We start from the raw sequence: 20,499 nt of genomic DNA, 5'->3' as shown, positions 1-20,499 counted from the left end.
TTCATCACCTACCCAAACTCCTGGTGTAGGATCATTCCATCTTTTCACCTTTTTTGTACGGGGCAGAACTCTCATAGACTTTTAAGAGAAACTCCTCCATTTGAATAGTTGGGTAACATGACTCTTCGAAGAAATTTCCCAATTTAAATTTACCATTTTTTAATACCATAAGGCTTTGTGCTCCAATTTTATAGATAGGTTACAGGCTTCACCAAACACAATTTGGTAAGAAGACATGTCTATTGGAGACTTGAAGGTTGTGTGACAAGCCAAAAGTGCATCATTAAGCTTGCTAGACCAATCAGTGCGGTTGATGTTCACTGTTTTTGCCAATATGTTCTTGATTTATATATTGTACACCTCAACTTGTGCACTTATTTGCCGGTGACATGGTGCCGCAACCTTGTGCTTCACCCCATACTTAGACAAAAGGGCTTAAAATTTACGATTGTTGAAATCGAAAACCACATCACTTATAATTACCCTTGGTATACAAAACCTTGTGAAAATGTACCTGTTTAAGAACCTAGTGACACTTCGTGCTTCAGGTTGGGTATATCCAGCGCTTTAACCCATTTTGGGAAAAAATCAACCTCTATGAAAATATATTTTTCCGAAGGAGCTCACATAAGGACCGATGGAGTCAATCCCCCACATATCGAAATGTTCCACCTCAAGAGTTTGTGAAAGAGGCAACTCATATCTTCTTGAAATACTCCCTTGCATTTGACATTGCACACATCTCTTACAAAAACTATGTGCATCTTGATTAAACATTTGCTAATAATAACCTCATTACAACACTTTTGAGGTGTTGTGGATCCCTCCATGGTGCCCACCTATGGGTGATGTATGGTACGCTTCTAGTATATCATTTATTTCCACCTTTAAAATGAAGCGCCTATTGATATGATCAGCGTATTCCCTGAAAAGATAAGGTTCATCCCAAATATACCATTTGACCTCAAACAAAAACTTCTTCTTCTCATGGCTCTTTAATTATTAGGCACCAGTCCACACACAACAAAAAATTTCATAATCATCATACCATGGCATTGAAGTGTGGGAGACCTACTTTAACAATTCATCGAGGAAGTATTTTCAATATAAACTTCTCCTGCAATGGCAGCGGCCAGCTCTGACCTCGATAAGTGATCAACCACTTGATTCTCACGTTGCATCCTATCTTTAATCTCGAAGTAAAATTCTTGAAGGAGAAGAACCCAGATAATAAACTGTGGTTTAGCTTCCCTATTTTCCATTAAGGCTCTGAGCTCTGCATGATTAGTGTGCACTACAACTTTTATACTCAACAAGTATGCTCTAAACTTCTCAAAGCCATACACAAGAGCGAGCAATTCTTGCTCTGTCACTTTGTAATTTTTTAGAGCACAATTTGATGTCATGCTAGTGTAGTTAATGGGGTGAAATAATTTATTTTTACGCTGTCCAAGAACCACTCCACTTGCATCAAAAATCATTTCAAATGGAAGACTCCAATCAGGTGCAATTATGACGGGGGCTAAAATAAGTTATTATTTCAAGCTCACAAATGCCTTCTTACAACTTGCATCAAAATCAAACACATTCTCCTTTTCAAACAACCTGCACAAGGGAACAATCACCTTGGATAAATCTTTTATGAATTGCCGGTAGAATGCAGCATGGCCAAGGAAACTCCTTCCCCCCTCCACTGATATAGCGGGAGGTATAATGTCAATAACATTGATTTTAGCTTGATCAACCTCAATCCCCTTCCCAAAAGTTCTTATGTCAAAGGAATATCCCCTCTTTCACTATGAAGTGACACTTTTCGAAAGTTAGGACTAGATTTAATTCAACACATCGTTTCAAGACTTTCCCCAAATGGTCCAAGAATTCTTCAAATGAGTTCCCAACCATAGAGAAATCAACCAAAAAAACGTCCATGGATTCGTCTACCATATAAGAAAAAATAGCTAGCATACACCTTTGGAAAGTGTACGGCACATTGCACAACCCAAAGAGCATCCGCTGTAAGGAAAATATCCCATCAGGAAACTAGTCTTTTCTTTGTCTTCCTGTGATATACAGATCTAATTGTAACCCAAATAGCCTTATAAGAAGAAATAACACCCTTTTACCGTGAGAGGATGAAGCATTTGATCAATGAAGGGCATCAAAAAAGGATCTTTCTCTGTCCATAGAATCAGCTTCGTGTAGTCCATACACACTCTTCATTCCTTCACAAGTGTAGTGTCCAGAAGCTCAGTCTTCTCATTTGGGACTACCATAAAACCTCCATTTTAGGGCCACATTGAATAGGGCTTACCCATTGCCTATCCACAATCAGGGCGATTACACCCATATCTAACCACTTTATGATCTCCTTCTTCAAAACTTCTTGCATTGAAGAATTCTCTATGACTTTTATGAGTGCAAACTCCTGGAGAGATCCCCATGGTGTTTGCAGTAGACCACCACAAGGCTTTGATGTGTCTGTTTCAATCTTTGTGGGAATGGATGAGTTATTTTGATTGGAGTTTTCACTGTAGGAGCCCTAACGTCACCACCACCATTGCTTGCCGTTCGATCATCATCAACCTCCTTAATCACTGATTCATCTTCTTTCTTGGGTGGCTCATATTTGGCAGCCACCAGTTCACTATTTTGTTTGTAAATAAGTGGTTTATTTTCCAACACCCTGCCACTTCGAGTTGTCCCCGCCGACACTTGGGTGTCAATATCTGGATCAACAATCATATGATGAGCTGCCACTTCCTTCGAACTTGAACTCACCATGGTGGAAAGATGGTGCATTCTCTCCTAAAGTTTCCAATTTTTTTATGGATTAGGGGTTACTGTACTTGCCTGTTACTTCTCATTCTTGCAACATCACATCAGATCCTTCCATCTTATTAAGAATTTTGGCTAGCAACTATTTGGTTTGGGTGCTTTACATATTTCCTTTTTTTTCTTAGCTTTTGTAATTTCATGTACTTGCACATGATTTGAAAACATATCGATTTGCGCCTCCTCCCTAGCCATGTTCTCTTCATGTTTCTTGGTCATACCCATTTGAAGAGGAAATATTGGGTCTTCAATTGTGTCACGACCCAAGGTAGCCCCTAGGCGTAACATGGTGTATAAGACCCTGAAAGGACCCATACAAGTCACTTAGCATTCATCATACAAAATAATAGAACATAAGAGATTTAAAAAATAGTTTCAACATGTCAAAATTTTATAGAGAAAAGCGGAAGTCTAAACATCGTCTCAAAGCCATCTAGTACTTAAGAATTTATTGGGGCGTAGCCGGTACATCAAGTTCCAAAACTAAAAGTAAAGAAAAAATGGAAATCAACTTGGTCCTCGGGTGTTGAGGGCTCACCAATCTTCAATCTTCTATATGAGATCCCTAGCCATGTAAGTGTGAATCTGTGAGGTCGGTCCCTACATTTTGGGGAATGTAGGCAAGAGTATGTGTTAGTACAAAATATGTACCAAGTATGATAAGATTTAAAAACATGCTTAATAAGAGATATCTTCATGAGATGCTATGACCAAGCTAAAATGTGAGACAAGAGAATTAAAAAAATGAATAATAAAACATGGTCAATGCAAATACACATTATTTTAAGACACATGTGAGATACTTCTTGAAGTAACCTTAGTTCATCATAACTTGCTTGTGTGGGAAGTAGCCTTAATCGATATATAAGACCATGTGAGATATTAACATGGAATTCGGTGTCTCTCACACCAAAAATGGTCGTCTCACTTGCTAATGTAAGGACCATGAACTTCTAGCTTATGTGGATCCACTAGTTAATGTATATCTAGACAATCCTATGTTGGCACATAATTTATGGGACATGGATAATCGCCACTTGTCCACTCAGTACTAAGCTTAACTTCCATGAATAGTTCTTAATCATATTCATCTTATCTTTTAAAGGAACATGGGTAATCGCCTCTTGTCCTTACATCATGTGACATGGGTAATCGCCTCTTGTCTTTTAATAGAGAGCATGGGTTATCGCCTCTTGCCTCAACATTATAATAGCTCCTTAACATTGGTTCATTTTAGGTGAGAAAGCCTTTCAACCTTAGGAACCCTTTATGTGAAAAAAACTTTCACAACAATTAACCATAATAACAACATATAGGTTTTTACTCTCAAAGCAATCTACATCATATCTCATCAATTTCATAAGAACATGAATAATTCCATAATTCATCTTTCATAGTTCAAAACCCACTTTTAATCATCAATATCTAGAAAACATGAGTTCAGTGGCGGGGCAAGGATTTTCAATAAGGGGTTTCATAATCTGAAAAAATAGACACACGAAGTAGTCGAAGGGGGTTCGACATCTACTATATATACCTAAAAAATTATTTTAACCATGTATAAATCCTATAATTTTACACCGAAGATCGACGAGTAATTGATGGGATGACTAACGGGGTAGGGGTTATTAGTTTCATTGTAGGAGAAGGTATCAAATATATAGGGGGCGGACGCATCTCTTCTTATCTTTTCTTGTATTTAGCTTATGTTTCTGTCTTTTTATTAGTTTATTACTTACTTTTTTCTACTTGAGGTCTTGATTTTCATTTTTTTTATCAAGTAGTTGCAATTTACAATTTTCTAGATTCCCCGTGTTATTATTATGGGGTTCGGATGAACCCCCCTAATTCTAAAGTGGCTCCGCCACTGCATGAGTTAGACATGGGTTCATGGGGATTCATCTTAAAATCATGAGATTATATCAATTCATTCATAAAATTTCATAATTCAATTAAGTAAATCAATATTGAAAAGAACTCAAGACATGGAAGAAAACCTTAACTCAATTGGGGAATTCTAGCTTTGTAAATTGGAGAATTTAGGAACTCCATGGAGGAAAGGGCTCCATGGATGAAAACTATCATACCTCAATGCCAAAATCATGACTTCAATGGTGGATTTGGAGACTTGACTTGCAACCCTAGATTTCTTCTTCAACTTCTAGAAAGAGAATTATTTGAGAGGATGACTTGTTCTTCTTTTAGGAATTTGAGAGAATGATTTCAATTGGGAAAATTTGGGGGTTAAAACACTTATATATGGGTTAAGGTGAAGGGTAAAACGACATAGTATTAGGCTAAAATAATTAGGAAAAGACCCAAAATCCCCTAGGAAAATAACTGCCGGATCCTACCAACGGCTCAACATACGGTCCATTGGTTAGACCACAAACCGTCCTGGTCAGCTGTGGTTTGAGATCAGAGACACCAAAATCAAGACCCCCATCGGCGACACTCACCTACGGCCCTGGGTCCAATGACGGACCGTGGACAACGACTGTAGGTCCCAACATTTTGATACTAAATTAGACTAAGTTTGAGACTCACTTACGGACCCTAACCTACGGCTCATGCATTGGACGATGGACTGTCCTGGTGAACCATTGAAAACGTATTGGAACTTGGCATTTTTTGAAAACTTGACTGGCCATCCATGGACCAGACCTACGGTCCATCAGTCTGATCATGGTCCAAGGGTGACTCCGTCAGACTGGCACCAGATTCTTCAACAAGCTGCAATTTTTACCCTTTCCGAATCTGAGGTGTTACAAATTGTATACCAAGTTTGGTTTACTTTCTTCAACTCATCAAGCGACTTTTCAACTTCATCAAAAGGTTGTCGTACTATTTCCCCTTTTACAAGTTGATCAGTCAATCCTTTATTCAAAATATCAAGGCTCTGATAAAAACCTTGTTGCAACAGCTTATCGGTAATACCATGATTTTGACATTGTAATGTCAACCTTTATAAACACAGTTATGTTTCATGAAGCGGCTCACTGTATATCCTCTTGAAGTTTAGAATAACATCTCTCAATTTCACCATATTTGAGGGAGGGAAAACCTTTTCAAGAAAAGCTTCGGTGAGCTCCTGCTATGAAATGATAGAATCTTTTGGTAATTCAGACAACCATTTTGTTGCTTCACCCATCAAGGAGAAAGGGAATAGTCGTAATCATATCAACTATTGAGTAATTCTCTTCATAGTGAAGAGCCCACACAAATTCACAAATTGTCAGAGATTATCATGGGGGTCTTTATGGGCAAGACCACCAAACATCCCTCTCATATAGAACAACTACTACATTTTCTCGGTTACAATAAAGGTAGCATTCCCTAGGGTAGGGGTAACCAACTCCAAAACTCACGATGACATTGAGATTTGTGTAATCTCTATCACCAATATCATGGTTCTTCCCATTGCGACTAGCATTGTGGCCACTATCTACACTCATTTTTCTAGCTGCAAATTCGGGCACAACAACAACACCAAGAGGAAATGTATTCCACTCAGCTAAATAAGTTCTCAAGTTAATTTCACAAACTGAAGTCTTAGCTACCGCTGCCCTACAATGGTGCCATTATTTGATAATGCTCAAATTACTCTAAAACAAACAAAAGAGTAAGCGATTGTTATCAATAAAAATATCCAACTAAGAGTCAAGGTCGTATCCCGAGTGAATTGATGATAAGAATTAACAGAGGAAGATAAAATGAAACTAATTCATTGTAGGAATAAAACAAATGGATGGATGATTACACCAAATTTAATAAGGATGTTTTGGAATCAATTTTTGCAAGTTAACTACAAACAACGATAAAATAATTAATTAAGGGTATATGGGTTTGTATTAATATCCAATAGGAGTATGAATGCTTTCTCAATCATGCTAGACAACCATGGATAAGTTGTGTAATCTTCAATGACACAAATCTTCTTTCAATCTCATTGCATCATATCATAGAATCCCCTTTTGGTCTCTTCAATGTGACTTCCTAATAAACCCAATACCTTCAAAAATCTCTCTTTCAAGCAAATTTGGCAACTAAAAATGACCTATAATCTCTCTTTCTAGCAAACCACAAGAATCAAAACTAAATTTTAAGAATCAAATTGTTTAACCACTTCAATTGATCTCTTTTGAGCATTAATCGAAGATCTAGACTAGGATTAAGTTTTCCACCTTAAACCCTAAATCAACCTCATGTTAAAAACCCCAAATCAGTGGAGAAAAATCCATAAAACAAAGGAAAAGCCAAATATCCACTAAATTAAATCAACACCCAACCACATAATCATACCCCTAGAATTGTGGTTTTAGCCAATCATTATAAAAGTGAGTGAAGGTATATCGATCATGACTCCATCAATAGAATAGTTAGAGATCATCAATAATCTTCAATACCCACATTGAATTAAACCCACAATTGTTATTTACAAAATTGTTTCAATTCAAAATTCTAAAAGAAAGAAACTCAATAAGTATTTTTCAGAATATGAAAAAGTTAGCATGAACATAGACACACTTTCTCTCTCTTTAGGCTATTTATACTCTACCAAAAATTAACCGAAATTTCCTTTCGTAACCCACTCGGAGCCATTAATCAGACTCGCTTAGCAGAGTCGGCAGATCGTCATCTAGTCCTTTAGCTCGCCTTTTCTCTGATTTTGGCATCAAGTGTTTGAACCCCATTTAGTGAACTCGGTAGAGCTCGCCTTTCACTATCAACCTCAATATCTTTCTCTGAAATTCGATGACCCAACACTATACCTTCTTTTACCATGAAATGACATTTCTCCCAATTCAGCACCAAGTTGCAGTCTTCATATCTTTTGAGCACCTCGGCCAGATGTTTTAGACAGTGATCAAACGAATCACCTACCACTGAAAAATCATCCATGAACACCTCAATAGTGTCCTCCACCATATCAGAAAATATCGACATCATACATCTCTGGAAGGTCGCTGGAGCATTGCACAATCCGAATGGGCATTCGTTTGAACGCAAAAGTCCCATATGGGCAAGTGAAGGTGGTCTTCTCTTGGTCTTCTGGAGCTATAGAAATTTGATTGTAGCCCGAATACCCATCAAGAAAACAATACCAACCCTTGCCTGCAAGTCTATCTAACATCTGATCCATGAATAGCATAGGGAAGTGGTCTTTCTCAGTCCACGCATTCAACTTCCGGTAATCCATGCAAACTCTCCATCCAGTGACAGGCCTCATCGGAACAAGCTCATTTCTTTCATTTGGAACCACAGTCATACCACCTTTTTTTGGTACACACTGCACAGGACACACCCAATTACTATGTGAGATGGGATAAATAACTCCCGCATCCAGCCACTTGATGATCTCCTTTTTGACTACCTCTTGCATAGGTGGATTTAATCTTCTCTGGTGCTCAACACTGGGCTTATGATCTGGCATGAGTTGGATTTTGTGAGAACAGATACCGGGGGGAATCCCAATAATATCTGCAATAGTCCACCCAATCGCTCGCTTGAACTTCTTTAATACAGTCACCACACACTCTACTTGTCTTGCATTCAAATCTGCTGCAATGATGACCGGCAAAGTATTCTCTTCGCCTAAATATACATACCTCAAGTGCGGTGGTAGAGCTTTAAGCTCCAATTTCGGTGCCTCCACAATAGATGGTCTTGTGGGTGGGGGCTCGCGATTCTTCATGTCTAGCTCATACTTCTTTGGTTTGGACCGGTATTCACACTTATCAAGTGCGGCTACCAACTCATCATATTCTTCAATACCATCACTACTAAAATTCATCATGACTGCTGCTAGTGCCTCAACACCTAATCGCTCTTCAATTTACACTTCTGACCCACTCTCCACTCTGTAAGTTATAGCAGATACTGTTTGTAGCTCACCATTCTGTTTCATGGATCTACAGATATTGAAAGTTGCTTCTTCATTGTTCAGTCTGAACTTCATCTGTCCCTTTTTCCATATCAACCAACGCACGCCCTGTGGCAAGAAATGGTCTCCCAAGGATGATGGGAACCTCAAAGTCAACCTCACAGTCAAGGATCACAAAATCCGCCGGAAAGATGAAAGACTCTACTTTCACCAGCACATCATGGAGCACACCTATGGGCCTCTTCACAGTCCGATCAGCCATCAGTAACCGCATTGCAGTGGGCTTTGGATCCCCTAAACCCATCTTCTTGTAAATAGATAAAGGCATGAGGTTTATGCTAGCACCAAGATCACACAATGCCTTAGCAAAGTGTAATAACCCTATAGTACATGGGATCGTGAAAGCACCAGGGTCTTCCTTCTTCTGCACCAGAGATCTTGTAGCAATAGCACTACAATGATGCAATCTATCATCATCTTCAAAACTCACAGACCTTTTCTTTGTCACCATATCTTTCATGAATTTTGCATATCCAGGCATTTGCTCCAAGGCTTCTATCAAAGGGACATTGATAGAAAGCTGCTTCAACATAGTGATAAACCTGCGATATTTCCCATCTTCAGTCTTCTTCACTAACCTTTGAGGAAAAGGTGGTGGAGGTCTAGGTATGGGAACCACTTTCTGAGGTACCTCCACTTCTTGTTCTGTCACAACCTCTGACTCCTCTCTCACTTTCACCACATCATCTTCTTTTCTATTCTCAACTTCTACCACAGACGGCATAGGTGGATCTATGGTTTGCTTACCTCCTCGAGTGGTAATTGCCATACAATGCCCATCATTCTTTGGATTCTGGATGGTGTTGCTAGGAAGAGTGCCAGGTTGACGCGGGTTCACTGTAGTAGACAACTGCGTCATCTGCTGCTCTAGATGCTTTATTAAAACTGCATGGGCATCAACCTTTTGACCAATACCAGATAAGTCGTTTCTCATCTCCTTCACATTCTCGTCAGTAGCATCAAACCTTCTCATCATCTTCTACAGCATATCTTCAATACGCGTCATATTACCTCCAACTTCCCTAGCACCAGATTCCCGATTTTGAGGGGGAACATAGGGTCCAACCCGATCGTTTTTGTTGCCATAGTTGTTCCTATTGTAGTTGTTGTCGCGATTGAAGTTCCCATCTCGGACATAGTGACCCTCTCGGTTGTAATTTCCATAGTTCCGACCTTGGTTCCCTTGACCTTGGCGCCAATTTTCCGTGTTGGATCCTTGGGCGTTTGGTCGGAAACCCCCCATCTGATCATTCACCGCATAAGTGTCCTCTTCATAGTAACACTCCTCAACTGGTGGTGGAGTTCTAGTTAAGTAATTTACAGCATTTACCTTTTCTGCTCCTCCACTCACATGCTTCAATACCAACCCCAACTCTGTCCTCATCTGAGCCATCTCCTCACGAATATCATCTGCAGAGTTAACAGTTGCATTATGAACGGCAAATATGTTTCTCCCAGTATCTGACCTCCTAGTGCTCCACGCTTTATTATTGCGAGAGATCCTCTCCAATTTTTCAGCAATTTGTGCATATGTACAATCACCATATGAACCTCCAGCAATAGTGTCAAGTACTGCTTTATTGTTATCATCCTGTCCTCGATAGAAATATTCCTTCAGTGACTCATCATCAATACGGTGGTTTGGGACACTTCTTACGAAAGCAGTGAATCTGTCCCACGAGCTACTTACAGACTCTCCAGGTAATGCCACAAAATTGTTGACCCTATCTTTGTGATTGAGCTTCTTAGACACTAGATAGTACTTTGCTTTAAACACCTCTGCTAGTTGGTCCCATGTGAAAATTGAGTTATAAGGAAGCTCAGTGAACCATACTGCAGCATCGCCTGTCAGTGACAGAGGGAACACTCGTAACCCAATGACGTTCATATCCAAGTCTAGTCTGCCTACACAACTTTTGCAAACCACCCTGAGCTTGGCTAAGTGAGCATGTGGATCCTCCGATGGCGATCCTGAAAATAAGCCTCTTGTTGTAAGCATCTGCATCAAACTACTAGTCACCACAAATGTGTGCCCTGGATGTAGAGGAGGTAGGACGATGGGTCCATCGGAATCTGCTATGTCGACGTTGCCCCAATAGTTGTCATGGTGTTGTGGGCCTAGTGGACCATGCACTCTCATTGCATCTCCCAATTGATTTTCAGCTAAACCCCGATTTTCCCCACCAACTACTCTTGGCTGCTGTAACTCAACTGCTTCATCTAGATTTCCTCCGATAGGATGAACTGGAAGTCCTTGATTGTTCATTCTCCGCAAAGTTCTGCTCAACTCTGGATCGTACGGAGTAAGTGGCTCGCCTTGGCTCCGTGTACTTGGCATACACTAGAGTCTGAACCTGAGAGAGACAAAAACAAAAAAAAAAACAAAAAATTAGGAAATATTTGACTAACGTTCAATATTGTTATCAAGTAAAGAACCCAACTTGTAGGTTGGGATCGATCCCACGAGGAAAATGGTTCAGAATTTACATTTAACCAACAATTATATTCGATTAGTCAAATTATTTCCAAAAACAGGTAATAAAAAGAGGGGTTGTGCTTGTGTAAAACAAATAGTAATACTTAATATTGTAATCAATAATTAAACTTAACTTTGGTTGTTATCAAGATAAGAGAAATAACTAGGGTATACGTTTTCCCCATAATCTCATAACGCAATAATCCTAGTAATAGCAATCCTTTTCTAGTGTATTACATGCAAAGTGATAAGTTAGGTATCTTTAAATCCTTGGTCCGGCATCTAGAGAATTTCACCCCGCACCTTGGTCCGGCTACGTGTGTATAATTTACTAACCCTTACGTTTACCTCATATTAGACATCATAATCGATGTTTGGCTTAGTTATTACTTCGCACCAATCGACACTAGCCTATTAGATAGTATCACACTAAATTTATGTTGATAATTCTTTTCTTGTTAATTACCTCCTTGGTCCGGCAAGTAGTAACAAGGCGAGTTCTAACGTTGGCCACCGTTAAAAAGACTTCTAAACGAAAGAATTATCAATGCATGCAAAATACTAGTCAAGAATTGTTTATTTACTATTCATACTTTGTTAATTGATCATGGTTCCCACAACCCTAGTTGTGGATTTAGTTACTCATATTAGCAAGAACACAATTCATAATTGTAGATGGAGAAATCATGAACTTACGTAAAGAGAATAATAAACCCAGAAAATTAACTTGAATTGCAAAGCCAAAATCTTCAAAACGAACTTGGAAAATCAATAATTGCTAGGGTTGCAAATTAATCTCCAAAGTTACAAAGCAAAAATAGAATAATAGTGTCTAACCCCCAAAAACGAGATTTACATGCCCTATTTATAGAAAACAAATCTTAAGTAAAAAAGGAAATAAATTAAGGAAAGTTCTGTTCAGGTACGCGTCTTCGAACCACGAGACTGACTTACGGACCGTCGATGGATCTACGGTCCGTAAGTCCCTTCCGTCACTCGGGACTTAGAAAATATTTCAGCATCCAACCATCAGCTTCTCTGAAGCAAACGACGGACCAGCAGCACGGACCGTAGATCGACCTACGGTCCGTCAATCCCTTCCGTAGCTCTATACTTAGCATCTTCAAAAATCAGGTACTGGAACCCTCGCAGTCTTACTCTACGGATCAACAGTACGGTCCGTAGATTAATCTACGGACCGTCAATGGGCACCGTGGTTTCACACTTGGTCAGATTTCCCTGATTTGTCCTCAACACCTTCCTGCTGATCTACGGTCATCATCTACGGACCGTGAATGGACCTACGGTCCATAGATGACCTCCGTGGATGCCTTTTTCTGCATTTCCTTCAGCTATCTCTAAACTTCCGCGCCTGAACACCTTTCCTGCAAAACATGATAAAACACATAAAAACCAATATAAAAAGGCCCTAGACACACACAACTTGTAAGTGAAATGTATTAGAAATACCGTAAACTCACGGTATATCACTACTCATCAACTTAAATCAAATAAAGTTTAGAATTTATCCTCGTGACTCCTACTCATCAAGTTAAATCAAATAAAATGTTGTAAGCAATTAAGAGAAATTACTTATCCTCCAGGATCCTACTCATCAAGAGATAATCTATTACCATAATCTTGACAATTTTCCTATATATGCAAATTTATTCACTTTCCCTTTGCTTCCAATCCTCTCTGTCTTTTTTTTCTAAAGAAATCAAAAATTAATTGACAGATTGTCTAGACTAGTGATGGACTTCAACAAAGAAAAGGCTATCAAGGCTAAAGGCGTTGCTGAAGAAATGATGGGAAATAATAAAAAGAGGGCATCAACAAAATCAAGTGAAAATTAGGCAGTATCTGATCTCTCCAGTGTCCCAACGAGGAAAATTGACTAAGATCTACGCGACGTAGACATCGTATCAATTACTGTGATAATCTAAAGTGATGATGACGATTCTTCTAAGCGATTTAAGGGGGTTGGATATCCATCTTCTACTAAGGTGTCTGAGATGCAACATTTGTCTAATGCAGCAACTCCTAATGGAGAGAGAAAGACATTAAAAGATTGTTTGTCCTATGAAGAGAGCTTCCAGAAAACAAAGATGGAAATTGAGACTGCAAATAGAAGTGTTGGTGTAGGACTTTGTACAATGACTGAGTCAAAATCATTTGAATATCCAGATCCAGATTTTAGCAATTTTGACAAGGACAAGGACGAGTCCTGCTTTAAGGTTGGGCAAGTATGGGTTGTTTATGATACCTTGGATGGCATGCCTAGATTTTATGGCATCATCAGGGAGATTTTGTCTCCGGAATTTAAATTGCGCATAACATGGTTAGAGCCAGAGCCGCTAAATGAAACCAAATGGCTATATGAGGGCTTTCTACCTTCTTATGGTAGGTTCAAAATAGGAAACTTAGACCACATTGAAGATCATCTTATGTTCTCACATTTAGTATGTGCAACAAATGGAAACAGCAATGATACAATAAAGATATTTCCATTGAAAGGAGAAACTTGGGCCCTCCTAAAAGATTGGGGCAATAAAAATCTCAACTATGAATTTGTTGAGGTCTTGTCAAACTTTAATGAATCTATTGGTGTGCATGTTGCATACTTGGATAAAACAAAAGGCTTTACGTGTCTTTTCCATAGGGTAGGAGACCCATTTCTAGTTCCAGCAAAGGGTATGTTTAGATTCTCTCATCGAATTCCTTCTATGAAAATGACAGGGATGGAAAGGGATGATGTTCCTGAAGGATCCTTTGAACTAGACCCTACCTCCTTACCTATTTACCAAGTAGATGTTTCTGTTTCATCCATAGACCAAAGTACGATAGCTAATTTCATGGACTCTGTAAATTCTGCTGAAAATTGGGTTGCACCAATACCTAATCAGGTTCCTGAACTTGAGTTTTACAGATTTGCTGTTGAGAGATCACCAGAGAAATTTCAAATTGGTCAATGTTGGGCAATATACAGCAATGAAGATGCCTTGCCCCGTTACTATGGGCTGATAAAAAAGATAGATCTTCTCCCTCAATTTGTGTTGCATGTGGCATGGTTTTATGCGTGTCCACTCCCTAAAAGTACAATACAATGGCATGATAAAACAATGCCAATTGGTTGTGGATTGTTTAAGTTTTTAAATAGTAAGCTAAACAAATATACTATAACCAACAACTTTTCACATGTAGTAGTTGCAGAACCTTTGAAGAAGGGTGTATACAAGATCTTCCCCAAAACAGGTGAAGTTTGGGCAGTATACAAAAACTAGAGTGCTCAGCTGATGAAAGGTAATAATCTAAAAGATTTTGAATATGAGATTGTTGAAATAGTGGATGTTTCCGATAATTATGTAGATGTGAAGTTCTTAGAGTGGGTAAAAGGCTTCAAGTATGTCTATAAGGCTCGAGTGGAAGAAGAAGAGGCTGACAAAGCAGTGAAAATATGTGTATCAGAGCATCTCAGGTTTTCTCATCGAATTCCTGCTTTTCGCCTAACAGAAGAGAGAGGTGGCAGCTTGCGAGGTTTCTGGGAGCTTGATACAGCAGGATTGCCTCTGTGTTTACTATGAACTAATTGAAGCATCAAACTTTTATTTTCTTTATGTTATACCAAAATGGAAGTGTTCTTGTGGATTTCTAAAACTTAATTATGTCTCAAAAGAAAGTGTGATTTCAAATCTATTATTAAGAATATATTTTACTAAAGAGTGTTTAATAAGTTTAGATTTTTTAATACAATCCATATTTGCTTATACTTCTCTTATTAATGATTGTGAGTTGGTAATTCAATCATTACCAAGTACGTCACATCCTCCCAAAGGAATAATTCACAATTCCTCAGTGGGGTCTGTCCTTCATCTTCCAAGAAAACTCTTGGCAATGTGAAGTGCACATGACATAGTTTTTGTCAGCAACTGTCACTCTTATTAGAGGACAATAACTCACTTTTTGACCAGTCTCTTTAACATTACCCTCATCAATGAATTTGTATGTGCTTCCAGAGTCTATGAGTATGGCCAGGTTCCTATTTTTCACGGTCCCTTGACCAAAATAGTGTTTACCATCGTATGGCTGCCTAAGAGTGCACTTAGACACACAACTTCTTGTATCGCTTGTTCTATATCACCTTCAATGATTATATACAGAGTGATATCCTCAACCTCTGCATTAGCCTCTTCTACTACCTGATTAGGTTCAAGTTCTCCTATTCGACAGTTCAGTTGTTTCCTCTTGCATGATGGCCAGGTCTATCTAAAAACAAGTGATTGTTCCTCCTGTATTCATAAATGTCAATGTTCAACTTGTAAGTAGTAGGCCTAGTTGTTAGCATACTAGTGCTCTTAACAACAACTGCATTTCCAATAGGTTTGAAGGTATTTTTGTTCTTCTACAGGGTAGCTTCAATAGCCCTCTCTTGCATTCTAGCTTGCTCAATAGCAAATCTAAAAGATGTGAACTTAAAAATCTTTGCATCAAACTTTATATTTTCTTTTAAACCCCCCATAAAACTGGAAACAAAATGAGACTCAATAAGAAGTTGATTTCTCACCAACATTTAAGCCTTAAGATCTTCAAATTTGCCTAGAAACATATCCACAAATTCAGTCTGTTCGAGCCATTTAAATTCCTCCATTATATCATCTAAGTGTTCCGCATCAAATCTATCACATAACTCTTCTTTGAAATCGGTCCAAGTCACCACACCCCTACTCAAAACTAATGAATGGTACCATGTCTCAGCTAAACCATTCAAGTAAAGAGCATTGGCCTCTAATTTTTCATTCTCAGTTGTTCTATACAGGTTAAAATACCTCTTACATTTTGAAGTCATACCTTAGGTTTCGGGAAGGCTGGGTAGCTCACATTCAGGAGGAGGAATGCAAACCATCTGGAGCCTGTTCTATCGATTATGCTAAGCTGGAATGGGAAGGATGCCATCTCCTTATTGTTGGTCACTTGGAGCTCGAGGATACATGTATGGTTTAATACATCTCTAAGAAAAATAGGAAAGAATATAATTAAGTGATGGTACATGCACTAAATTAGGTATATTATTATTTAGATATAATAGTCATTTTCTTAAGGCAAAATGTAAGTAAAGTTGGTAGAAGTCCACTTCTCTTCAAAGAGAATCATTTAATTGAGAAAGCAAGTAAAAGTGAAGTAAAAAATCAGTTTCTCTACTTGTCTTCAAGAATGAATTAGAGTGACTAAGAGTGTTGCTTCTCCCGAATTTCCAACTTGTCCAATTTTCAAATACCATTTTTCACTTTAAAATATTTTTTTACAAATTTCACAATTTTCATAGCTAAACGGGTGGCTGGGGTGCTATACAAATTAGAATGGAATGAATTTTTTTTTCATTTTATTGGGGAATCTTTTTATTTTATTTTCTCTTTTTCTTTTGCTTGGGAAAACCTTTTTCCCTCAATAGTTCATACTCGGCATTCAACAATTACTTCTCTAAGTTTCACTATTTTTAAGAGGGTACAGGAGAGCTTTATAATTTGAACAGAGCGGAGCTTTTAAATTTCATTTTATGGGGTAGTCTTCTATTTTCTTGTTGTTTCTTTTTGTTTTGCTTGGAAAAACATTTTCCCTCGATTACCTTCATACCCAGAATGTGTTTGTAATATATATATATATATATGCAAATCCAAGATTTGAAGATTTTGGGTACACCAATATTATTTTAACTACGTTCTTTGTACATGTATTCAATATTAATTAGTATAAAAATATTTTAAAGTAATAATATTATTAGAACATGTGTGATGAGTTACACATAACGTCTGGAGGCCAAAAATAATGTTAGTTGAAAGTTGAAACTGATGAATAGATTGATAAAAAATTAAATCAAAGAAGTCCAATATAAAGAAAACACATAAAGTGATCATAGAAGAAAAAAAAATATAACATACACATTATTTTTAAGACTTTAAGCATAACAATATAGAGGGACAAAATACATAATTTTTCGAATTCTTGTCGACAATTTCCTCCATAACCAATCGAAATAGAAGAGTCTTCTTCATTGAGTCAAACTAAATTATGAATCAAGTATTACAATAATGATATAAGCGCTTCATTGCTTTGATTATAGAATGAAAAGGATGACCTTGGGTAGGGGTCTCATGAAATTAAAAAATGAACTTATATAGATAAAAATGTTGGAATACCAAAAGATATCTTAAAGTTTCAAATTAAATATTTGAAGGTTATGATTATGAAAAGCATGAAATTTATGAATATTAAAAAATAGCAATTGAATAGATAATTAGATATGAGTCATGAAGGTGAATGTTTAAAACAAATAAAAAAGTAAAATAATAAATAAATGAATAAGAGAAAAAGATTAGTCAAAATGTCTTTTTTTATTTATTTCAATTTGAGAACTTGTTCAATTTGAAAAAGAATAACAACATAAATCAATAAGGAAAGAACAAAAATATACTTTAATCTTGAAATAAAAAATATGCGCATTTATACAAAATTTCTTGGTAGGCAACATATGGTACAATATAAACATTTATTATTAATTCCTACATTGGGCTCTTCATTGTATTAGTGACTGTTCAAAAACATATCAATTTAATTTTAAGATGGAAAAAGAAAATGCTCTCTTTAAAGACAACATCACTTTGATATATATAAATTGTGTTTAAGTATGTTAAAGGAGAGAAATGAAAATAATAACAAAAAGTTTTTAATGTAACTAATTTAATTTTTAAAAGGGTGAAAATGTGTAGCAACTTTCTATGGATATTTTCCTCTTTCAACTTTTGACTTACCATTTTCCCATATTTAGCATTTTAATATAATAAGATATGATTATTATATAATATTTAATTAATTAAATATTTATAATATTTTAATTTAGTAGAGGGGTTAAATGATAATCCAACCTTGCATTTATTAGATAATAAAAAGACCATCAATTTCTAAGAGATGTTATTCCAATCGACAGATGTAATGCCTAAAAGGTGCAGCAATAAATGAAATTTGTATAACTTCTCTAAAATAGTGAAAGTTTCGTTTCTCAATTATTAATTCATTGAATGTATACATTTGTTTATTATTTAATGGGATGTAAATTTAATTTTAAAGAGAGCTATAATTAATGAGTATTTATATTTCTATCCATAAATATTACTTATAATATTAGTTTTTTAAAATATTAAATAAATAGTTATTTTATAATATTTGTATGAGAAAAGACATAAATTCCACCTTGAACTTATATTGAAAAGTCACTTATACGCTTAAAATATCATGATGGCCTATTACACATATTTACTATTCAAAAGTAAATTAATTTACCCCTTAAAACTGACTTGGCAAAGAAATAAAATAAAAATAAAAACTAAACGCATCAGTTAGAAATAAAAATAAAAATAATAATTAGAATCAGCTTTTAACCCCCTCCCCCAACCCTCCTCCACCCCACCCCTACCCCCACACCTCTTCTTCAAACCTCTTCTTCTTCACACCTATTCTTCTTTTTCACATCTCATCTTCTTCATCCTTTATACATCACAATCTCAAAGCACAACTTTTCTTTTTGTTTAGCAATTATGTTAATTCTCATAGATTTGTTAGTGAATAATTGTATTTTGTGATCATTTTTACTAATCTAAAAAGAATTTCGGATAAACCTAAATATATAAATCCTTAAGTTATTTTTAGGTGATTTTGGTTGATTGTTTCTATCTTTTCTATTTTTTGACTTTGTTAAAGAAATTTTGGCTGTTAATCAATTTTTAGGTTTGGTTCTAATTGTAGCTTTATGGGTATGGTGGTTCTAGGTAATGGGTGAAAAAAAGAAGAGGAAATTGAAAGTGGTGAAGAAGATTAATCATTTTTTGAATTTGGTGAAGATGACAACTTTATGAGTGTGGTGGCGCTAGGTAACAATTTTAGAAAAAAAAAGAGTAGAAATTAAAGATGGTGAAGAAGAAAAAAATTATATTAGAAATGGTGATTGTGATATTTAGTGATGGATGGCAAAGAAGAAGAAGAAGAATTGAAGGTGATATGGCGGTGGTGAAGAACAAAGAATCAATAGTGAATAAGGTAGCCGGATATGATTTTTTCCATGAGATAAGAGATGGAGTGGGTGAGATTTTGTGATGAAGAAGGTATAATTATTAGAGAATTTTAATAATTATTTGGAGATTAATTAGTGTAAAATATTGTTAACAAAAGAAAAGTAATTAATAAAAAAAACAATTTATTTTTTATAAAAAATCATAATTTCTGACATGGCGCTGACGTAGCGCAAATGCGGCGGCGAGTGTATTACACCACACCTTGTGAGAGTGGTGTTACACGTCTCAGGGTGGTATTAAATTCACTTTTGAATAGTACAGGTGTGTAATAGGTCATCATAATAGTTTAAACGTTTAAGTGACTTTTCGGTATAAGTTAGGGAGAAATTTATGTCTTTTCCCTATTTGTATTTAGTGGAAGGGTCAAATGGTAATACTTTTATGATGATGATGATATATATATATATATACATACATACATACGATTTTGGTATTTCAACTTTCAGCTTTTTTGTTCCCACTTTTAGTAGTACTAGTTTCTCAGCACGTGTGTTGCACGTGTATGCCTAGTTATATGTAGAATCCTTAAGAATCATTCATCTTATATACTCCATCTATCCAACAATATTTATCTACTATTGACTTTGCACATTTCTTAAGAAACTATAAATAAAATGTTAATTTTACTATATCATCCTTTGAATATAATAAATATAATGTCTTTGAATAATGTAATTGACAAATGACTATAATTAATGATAAGGGTAAATTATGAACTAAGTGTAAAATTATCCCTTGATTTTATAAAGTGAATAAGTATTATTGGACATCCCAAAATAGAATAGTGGACAAATATTGTTGAACGGAGGGAGTAATATACATCTATAATTCATGTTTCTTTTTTTTGAGATTTCCACCCAAAATAGTGTTCTGCAAGAGTTTTGTTGGAATAAACCCATCGAAATGTTTATCAACGTCTTCAAATGCAAATGTCTTTCAGAAAGTATTCTATAAGTAATACAAAGTACATACCTTGCCGAAAGATGCCACTAATCCGTGTAGAGCTGAAATCCTGGCTCCTAATTTTCCCTTCTGAACTTGCTTTAAAACATGTAAATTTGTCTAAAGATGTAGCTAAGTAAATAAAAATGTGTTTTATCTAATAATTATTATTTCTTTAGATG

The 20,499-nt window shown here is 36.4% G+C and overlaps 1 pseudogene; it reads left to right on the top strand.

Moving 5' to 3' along the window:
• Positions 1-5,414: 5,414 nt before the first annotated feature.
• LOC125809067 (uncharacterized) lies at positions 5,415-14,845 on the top strand (annotated as a pseudogene).
• Positions 14,846-20,499: the final 5,654 nt, after the last annotated feature.

This window comes from Solanum verrucosum, unplaced genomic scaffold, assembly GCF_900185275.1.
Source record: "Solanum verrucosum unplaced genomic scaffold, falcon-dt-bn FXZP01000296.1, whole genome shotgun sequence".
Classification (NCBI taxonomy): Eukaryota; Viridiplantae; Streptophyta; class Magnoliopsida; order Solanales; family Solanaceae; genus Solanum; species Solanum verrucosum.
The sequence above is the reverse complement of the archived record's forward strand: the minus strand, read 5'-3'. Positions and strand labels throughout refer to the sequence as shown.